Here is an 8,166-nt window from a genome sequence, read left to right on the forward strand (position 1 = left end):
AGCAAGTCTCACAGTGTTCAGTGGGACTTACCCCTAAGTAAGTGAATATAGGAGTGTATTTTTAACTATTTATAAAACCTTTTGGGGGGTGGGGAGGGGGAAATCAGATTGAAAATCTAAAATAACATTTGAGGAAATGTCACAAAAACAATCTGAGATTTCACTCAGTTATACCTGGAGAGAATTTCAGTTGGTGTCAATTTATATACTTTATCTGGTTTCCAGTGTGATGCTATATTGTGTAAGTTGAGGATCCAATTAATGTCTGTTGTCTGGCTGCAAAGAATACCTTAACTTCTGTGCAGTTAAAACATTATTGATAAACTCTCTTTACTCTTTAAAGCACCATCTGTGCCTTTAGAGACAAGATTATATTGCAAGCAGGAAGGCACTCCTATGGAACTCCTTGTTTAGTGCTATCTTGTCACCCATCAGTAGAAAATTCCTTAATATGTGTGTCAGACAAAATAACATGGGACAAGAGCTGTAGGAGCTTGGCAGTCTTTGAGGACAAGAAAAAGCAAGAACTCATTTATGTCCGAACTAGTTTGATTACTGTGTACAAATTCTTGGCACTTGCAGGTCCTTGGCAAATCCAGAGTTTGGATGCATTCTTGCATGTGCTTCTCAAATGCAGTGCAGAAACTAGGAATAGAGCATATATATAATGCCCAAAGTGCACTGGTTTCTTTTTTTAAAAAGTTGGGGAGACCTTCTCAGGTTCACCTCCCTTCATGGTGCTTAGCCCATTGGCATTGAATGCTAACTTGATTGTTCCATTAATTATCCTCTGAACAACTGTCCCTGAGATTTGTGTGTATGTGTATGTGTGACTTTTGTTGTTACTTGTGTTTGCTTTGGGTTCCTGTAAAATCTCTGAAATCAACTATTGTAGCAGCTACAAAACAATCCACCAGCGTAACACAGAAGTCAAGATCCTCATCAGCACTTCCGAAAGAAAGCAGACTTTCAAAGCTTTTCCTTATAAATTGTAAAATCTATTTTGTGAAGAATTTATTAAAAAGGGTGGGGGAATGATTGTGTAATTTATTGAGTTCATGGCTTTTTTAAAAAATAAAGTCTGAATTGAAAAGAGTCCTTGAGTTTAAAGAGATGCCTTTTTGTTGTTCTAAACAGCTAGAAGATTTTCTTTTCCTCTTCATAAACTAGGCTATTTTCCCATGAGGCAAAATGGGTGCTAGGGAGCTCAGTGTGAGCAAATCTTGCCAAATACTTTCATTACTGTGTCTAGAAGCAGCCTTTCTATGAGGCAGCTGCTTCAGGTGACTACTTTTGGTTGCCAGTAAGAACAGAGTGGATCTGCTTCATGAGAGGTAATCCACTTGCAAGTTCTGTACATGCTTTGCTGAAATCCTAACTTAGAAGCATTGTGTTATTGACAGGAAAACTGATCCACCCTATAAATACTAGTTCTTCAAGTAATGCTCTCCTTGTTCAAGCACCAACAGGTATTCCATGTATATACAGAGCTTGATCTGACTGCTAGATCAGGTTTAGCCAGAGAAACACAACCTCTCTGCTGATGGCAGTTCTGCATAAAGACTGGAATATGTGCTCAGCTGTAGATGTTTTGGATGAGTGGTTTTGTTTCCTATTGTTGAGTCTTGTGAAACGAATGGCCTGATTTACATGCCCTGAGTTGCAACATTGCTACTGGAGGCTCAGGTCACAGCCATGGCGTGGAGTGCCTTTTATTAGAGCTGTGCTCCGCTTCGCTTTGGATCGGAGAAGCGATAGCGAGGCGGCCTGATTCGCCTCCGACAAAGATGGATTGGGTCAGGGGAGCTGCAGATCGAGACCAATTGGATCCTTCGCCTCGATCCAGAGCTCTGAAAAAAAGGTAAGTGGGGCTTACCTGGCGCTGCCGCAAGTCCGTGTGGCGATGGCAGCAGAGCCAGGTAAGGGGCAGGGGGGGAGGGCGGCTTACCTGGCTCCATCGCGATCTGATGGCAGCTTCAACTGAGGCTGTTTGAGTCCTTGGCCTCAATTGAAGCTGCCGCTGGACCGTGATGGAGCCAGGTAAGGAGGGAGGGGGGCCTTACCTGGAACCGCTGCAGTCCATGCAGCAACGGCGGCGAAGCCAGGTAAGGGGCAGGGGGGAGGGGGGCTTACCTGGCTCCATCATGGTCCGGCAGCAGCTTCAACTGAGGCCGAGGATTCAAATCGGAAGACCAGGACGCGGCTGCGGCCTGGTCTTCCTGTTTGAGTCCTCGGCCTCAGTTGAAGCTGCCGCCGGACCACGATGGAGGCAGGTAAGTTGTGAGGGGGTAGGGGGGCCTTACCTGGCGGCGGCAGTGCTGCCGTGGAGTTCCAATTCGGATCCAGAGCTCCACAGCAGAGCGGAGCGGACCATAGGCGGATTGACATGGGGTGGAGTGGACCCGGATCAGATTGGGGGGTCCGTGCACAGCCCTACCTTTTATCAGCTTTGGCTGATAAATCAGCTGCACCCATGACCAGAAGACAGAGACCTGATCCTTATCGTTCATACTTTGGTGACCTTGAAATTAGATGATTATTAGACTTTACATAGGGCTTCCCTTGAAACAATTTAAACCTGCTGAAGCCAATTTTCTCAAAGACTTTCAGTCAGCTTCACTGGCTACTGATGCGTTTCCTGGCCAAATTCAAGGCAGTGGTTTTAACTTTTAAAGCCCTAAATAGTCAGAATTCTGACTATCTTGGGGTATGCATCCTTCCCTATGAGCTCCCTATTTCGACAATTAAGATGAGATCACACATGAAGACTAGGATTGCAATACTATAGGCTGCAATTCTGTACCTACGTACTTGGGAATAAGCCCTATTCAACTCAATGGGTCTTGTTTCTGAGTGGACAAGTATAAAATTGCATTGTAAATTAGCCTCCTCAGGAAGGTGGGGCTAAATGTTCTTATGTAGGGCCATTAATGTTCTGTTTTTCATTTGCTGTGTATTGTGTTCATTTTTGTAAATTGCTTTGGTCCTTTTTAATTGCAAAGCAGTATAAAAATAGACTCAACTGTTCAAGGAAGTTCTGATGAATGGAAGGAGGTGAACGTTGTTCCAACTTATTGTATTAAGAATTTAGGTTTTTTTTATTATTATTGCTTTAAAGATGAGGAAAAAGCCTATCATGGCACTAAATGAAAGAATGCACAGCATTAGCCTTTTCCTTTGGACTTAAATCTACTGCTTCTCAAGCTTTGGATCCCAATGTGTTCCTAGGTGGGTTGGACAGTGAGGGACCACCTTTTTATATAAGACAATATATAAGAAAGATAAACTTAACAGAGTAATTTCAAAATATAGTTAGCGCTAAATATTTTAGCTTCGCCCTCTTCAGTAGCAAGATAGGCAGTTTGCAACGCTGGAAGATGAAAATCCCTAAGAAAAAGGAAAAACAGGTGTGAGTGGCATAAAGCTTATGAATTATCCTCCAGATTAAAGCCATACAAATAGTTCTGAGTCTGTAAATCCTGAAGTTTCCCTTTCTCTCAAACACGCCAGAGTCCTTTGTTTAATTGGAAGCAATTGTAAGTTTAGGAGACTGTGCAGATGGGTAGTCTGAGTTGAAATTTCTTGCAACAGGGCTGCTCTTGTTTATAGGAAGAACTGCAGATTTTTGGTTACAGAAACTTTTTCTTAGGTCCGTTAGGGTTTTTCCTACCTATTGCATATGCCGTTCTTTCTGTTTTTTACATTCAGTTAAATAAATCACATTAGCGGAAGTGTGTGTTACTGGTTGTCTAATGCAATAGGTTTTGTTAGTAGCTGTGCTCTTAAAAGAAGAGAGAGAGAGAGAGAGAGAGAGAGAGAGAGAGAGAGAGAGAGAGAGAGAGAGATCTGGTACAGTAGATGAGAAAATTAAGCAAATCCTAGCAATTTGCCGCCAAAGGAAAGGAAAGGAACCTCTCGTGCAAGCACTGAGTCATTACTGACTCTTGGAGGGACGCCAGCTTTTGCTGACGTTTTCTTGGCAGGCCTTATAGCGGGGTGGTTTGCCGTTGCCTTCCCCGGCCGTTATTACCTTTCCCCCAGCTAATTGGGTACTCATTTTACCGACCTCTGGAGGATGGAAGGCTGAATCGACCAGAGCCGGCTGCCTGAAACCAGCTTCCGCTGGGATCGAACTCAGGCCGTGGGGAGAGTTTCAGCTGCAGAAACTGCTGCTTTACCGCTCTGCACCACACGAGGCTTAAAGAGCATTTAAAACAGCATCTGACGTGCTGTCAAACAGAAGTAGGTAAACTCCACTTTTCCCTACCAGCCCTCCTGTGAGGATATGCATTACAGCAGCCTTACCCAACTTGGTGGCTTCCAGATATGTTGTATTGCAACTCCCATCACTTCCAGTCAATGCCCAGGCTGCCTGGGAAGGATGGGGATTCCTGTTCAACACACCTGGATGGGACCAGATTGCAGAAAGCTGATATATACCTAGATTAATATTAAAATTAAATATAAGCTTGCTCAATGTTAACTACTGAAGTGTTAACAGCTGTGTTTTCTGGGGAGGGGGGAATTAAGGCTCTAACATTGGTTTACACGTGGGTCCTGGAAGGTTGAGTAAGTTAACAGGTGGGTCCCACTTCAAAACATTTGAGAAGCACTGACTTAGGGAGCAATCCTATGTCCCCCAGAGAGCGTCAGGAGGGGCCATAGGATACTTTGGATTCCAGGATCCAAGATCAGAGACACCACTCTGACCTCAGAGCCAGGAATCTGCACTCCTTAGCCATTTCCCTTTGCAGCCAGCACAGGAAGAACCATGCTGGTTGCCTCTCCATGGTTGGAAAAGCAACCTTGGAGAGGCAGTAAAGGGGATGTTCCAGTGGGAGGGGAGGGGAGGGGGGCAGGATATAAGCTAACCCGAGGTCTCTTCAGCCTCCTTTCCTCCCCTTGTGAAATGTCCCAGCTAGATGGGCCAAAAAGCCTGTCAAGCTAAAATACAGAGCAGAAGGACAAGGAGGCAATGGGTCGCCTCTGCCACATGTCCCACTCTGCATTTGAGTGATCGTAAACCTCTGAGCTCAGAGGCTTACAATCATCAAAGGTGGAAGGTATAGGATTGTGCCCTTAATCTGTTAGTCTACATCTCCATCTGAAACGCCTGAGAACATGTAACCAGCCATGTGTATTGTTGATGGCATAAATTTGCTATTGCATCACATTTTCATGCTAGTGTTCCTCTAAGGGGTTTGGGACAGTGTACATCTTTATTACATTTCTAGCCAGTCTTTTTACTAAAAATACTGAACCTTGTGAGGGAGGCGAGATTGAGAGGCTGGAGGATGAGGAAAGAAAAAATATTGATCAGATCTCCTATTAAAACCAAATAAACTTTAAAGCTGTTGTGGGATGAGTGCTGACAGAGAAACTCCAATTTTGTCTTGTGTTTATCTCTTTCACCACCCCCTAATGCTGTTTACCCATACTAAATCCCTTGCTATTAGCTCCGCTGGGGAGAAAAATACTTGTACTTTGGCCATGAATGCCCAGTAAACATCATGGCTGACTGTGGATTTGAACCTAGAGCTTCTAATGATTTGTCCTTACGCCCATTTGTCCATCACTGTATAACGGAAAACCTATAAACACTGGAAGATTAACCCCTCTGGCCAGCTCAAAGGCATGTCTTCCACAGCTCTGCCGATGTACCCACAAGTCCTGCGTGTTTCCTATTCTGGTGCTGTTGGGTTTTTTAAAGGAAGAAAGGACTCAAAATTAAGGCTATTGTATTTGAAGGAAATGAATAATGGAGTCAGCAAAGTGTAGTCTATAGAGGGCTGGATTTTAGACTGTGGTTTGTTGCTTGGCCAGAAGCTCACTGTGTGACCTTCAACCACTGACAGTGTTTAATCTTCCTCTGGGTTGTTCTGAGGGTAAAATGGGAGGAAGTATAGCCCCTGACCTCTTTGGAGGAAGGCCAGGCTAAAGAAAAAAATTGCAATAAAGTAATGCCTACCTAGTCAAATACCAGTTATTTAAAATTAAGGATTAAATTAGCTACCTAATTTCTGTCTTCTTGAGTTGGAGGGGAGGCACTCTCTTCTCCCAAAACTATTTGGAAGTTCAGAACAACTCAACCCTATGTGATGTTCAGGTCCAATTATTAAGTTTGCTGCATAGCTTTCTCCAACCTGATGCCCTTCAAATGTTTTGGACTTCATCTCCCATCAGCCCTAGTTGGCATGGCCAATGATCAGGAATGCTGGGAATTGTCATCGGAAACATCGAGGACTGAAGTAAGCGTTTGAGGCGCATGGAACGCATGCGTTTGGATGGTAGGTTATCAACTGGAGGGCGTAAGGAATCCATGCTCCTTCAGAAAGTTCTGCCCACAGTTTAGCAGTGGGACTATGCCTTTCCCCACCGAGTATGAGGATGTGGTACAATAAGAAATCTCTGAAATACTCACCAACACATTGCTGCACATGAAGCTGTTGTTGACGTTTGCTCCTCCTTGATTAAAACCTGCTAAGCCCACAGTGGCCTGGTTAAATGCTTCAGTTTAGCCAAGTTATCTATGGCAGAAGTTCTCATGGCGTGTGTGTTTTCCTTTCTTTTTAGCAGTCTACTGGAAAATTGCTTGGTGGACCACATAATGCATTTTGTTGTTCTACAAATCAAACCACTAGACTTGTCTTTTAGTAACCACAGTCTTGCCTTTAGCTGGTAAATTTTAAGGATAAATTAATAGATTCCACCAGCACCGCATTATGGGTCCTGTGTTAAGGCCTTTTATTAACCTGTTTGATAATCTGACCCTGGTGAAAACAGCTTTGATCTCCTATATTGGGGGTGGGGAATTAAACATGTAGGTCTATGCACAGTAATTTCTCAGCTCTGTTCTACAACTTTTCTGCAGACTACCTGGACAGAGTTTGCAAGACCCTGGGAACCTCTGACCTATGGCAACTTCAGCATTTTTGTATATTTGCTTGGTGGAATGTACAAATTGAAATAGGATGGGATGAAATTCCTCACCCCTCTGTGAAATGTAAAATAAATTGCTTTGTAGTAGATCAGGAATCAAAACTATACACACACACACACACACACACACACACACACATTCTGCCCTGCCTTTTGTGTTTTCTGTATGTGCCTGCAGACTTCAAATGGGGAGCGTTGCTCTGTGTGGCAATGTTTTCTCCTCTTCCTTGTTTTGATTCGTTTGCTTTCTATGAGAATTTCAAATGCCGCTCTTCCCTCTCTGACAGCCAATCAGGGCTTCTGTCTGAAATTGCAGAGTAATGATAGACGGTTGCTCTGTGTGGTTAGTTAGATAAACTTTGTCTGAAGCGAAGTCTAGCAGCAGTTGAGGCTGCAGCTTTTGGAGCATTGCCCATCTAAAAAGTCACACCGTGTTCCTCCACACCGTCCGGTTCAAAATCCATTTCAGGCTATCTGTTTTGTTAGCTGGCCATTCTCCCTAGACGTTGTGGTTCGTGTATTAGTTTGTGCTTTGAGTTATTTAACGACGTGTCAATTTTTTTGCTAATCCTGTGCGTGTGTTTGTGTGCGTGTGTGCGGGGACCAAAGGGAGGAAACAACCGAGACTCAAGCTTTTTCATAAATAAGACAGACAGAACTTGAGATGAAAAAAAATGTGAATGCAGGAAATACCGAAACTGACAGATTCATCTAGCCAGTTTCAGGGCTTTGAGTGCTTAGCACTTAAAAGTCTGGGGGCTCCTCTAAACGAGCGATTTATTGCACGCTCGTGATTGGCCACTCATGAAAGTTTGCGGGTTGTTTACACGATGTCATCAATGACCAGGGTGTCTCCTGCGGCATCCATTGGAAATCCCACCATGAAAAGAACCTAACATCTGAAAAAGTGGGATCTTCCACCACTAGATGGTGCTGTCTCAATAGAAGTGAACGGATACTTAAAGGGGAAGTATTCAATTTTAACCATGTGGTTGCCCCTCTCTGTCCACGTAATGCACCCCATAACATTTGCACCAAAAGGCAGGAAGCACAAATGCCCCAAGTAAGCAACACAATTTCCTCTTAATGTAAAGATGCCCAAATTTGAATCCCCATATATTCACCTGTGTTTGTGGGGCTGGATCAGGGTTGCCACCTTTTTTTTTTTCTGGCAGGCTCCTTATCTTTAACAGCTATTTGGCAGGCAAGTACAACATAGTCCTCTTC

This window comes from Elgaria multicarinata, chromosome 13 (genome assembly GCF_023053635.1).
Source record: "Elgaria multicarinata webbii isolate HBS135686 ecotype San Diego chromosome 13, rElgMul1.1.pri, whole genome shotgun sequence".
Classification (NCBI taxonomy): domain Eukaryota; kingdom Metazoa; phylum Chordata; class Lepidosauria; order Squamata; family Anguidae; genus Elgaria; species Elgaria multicarinata.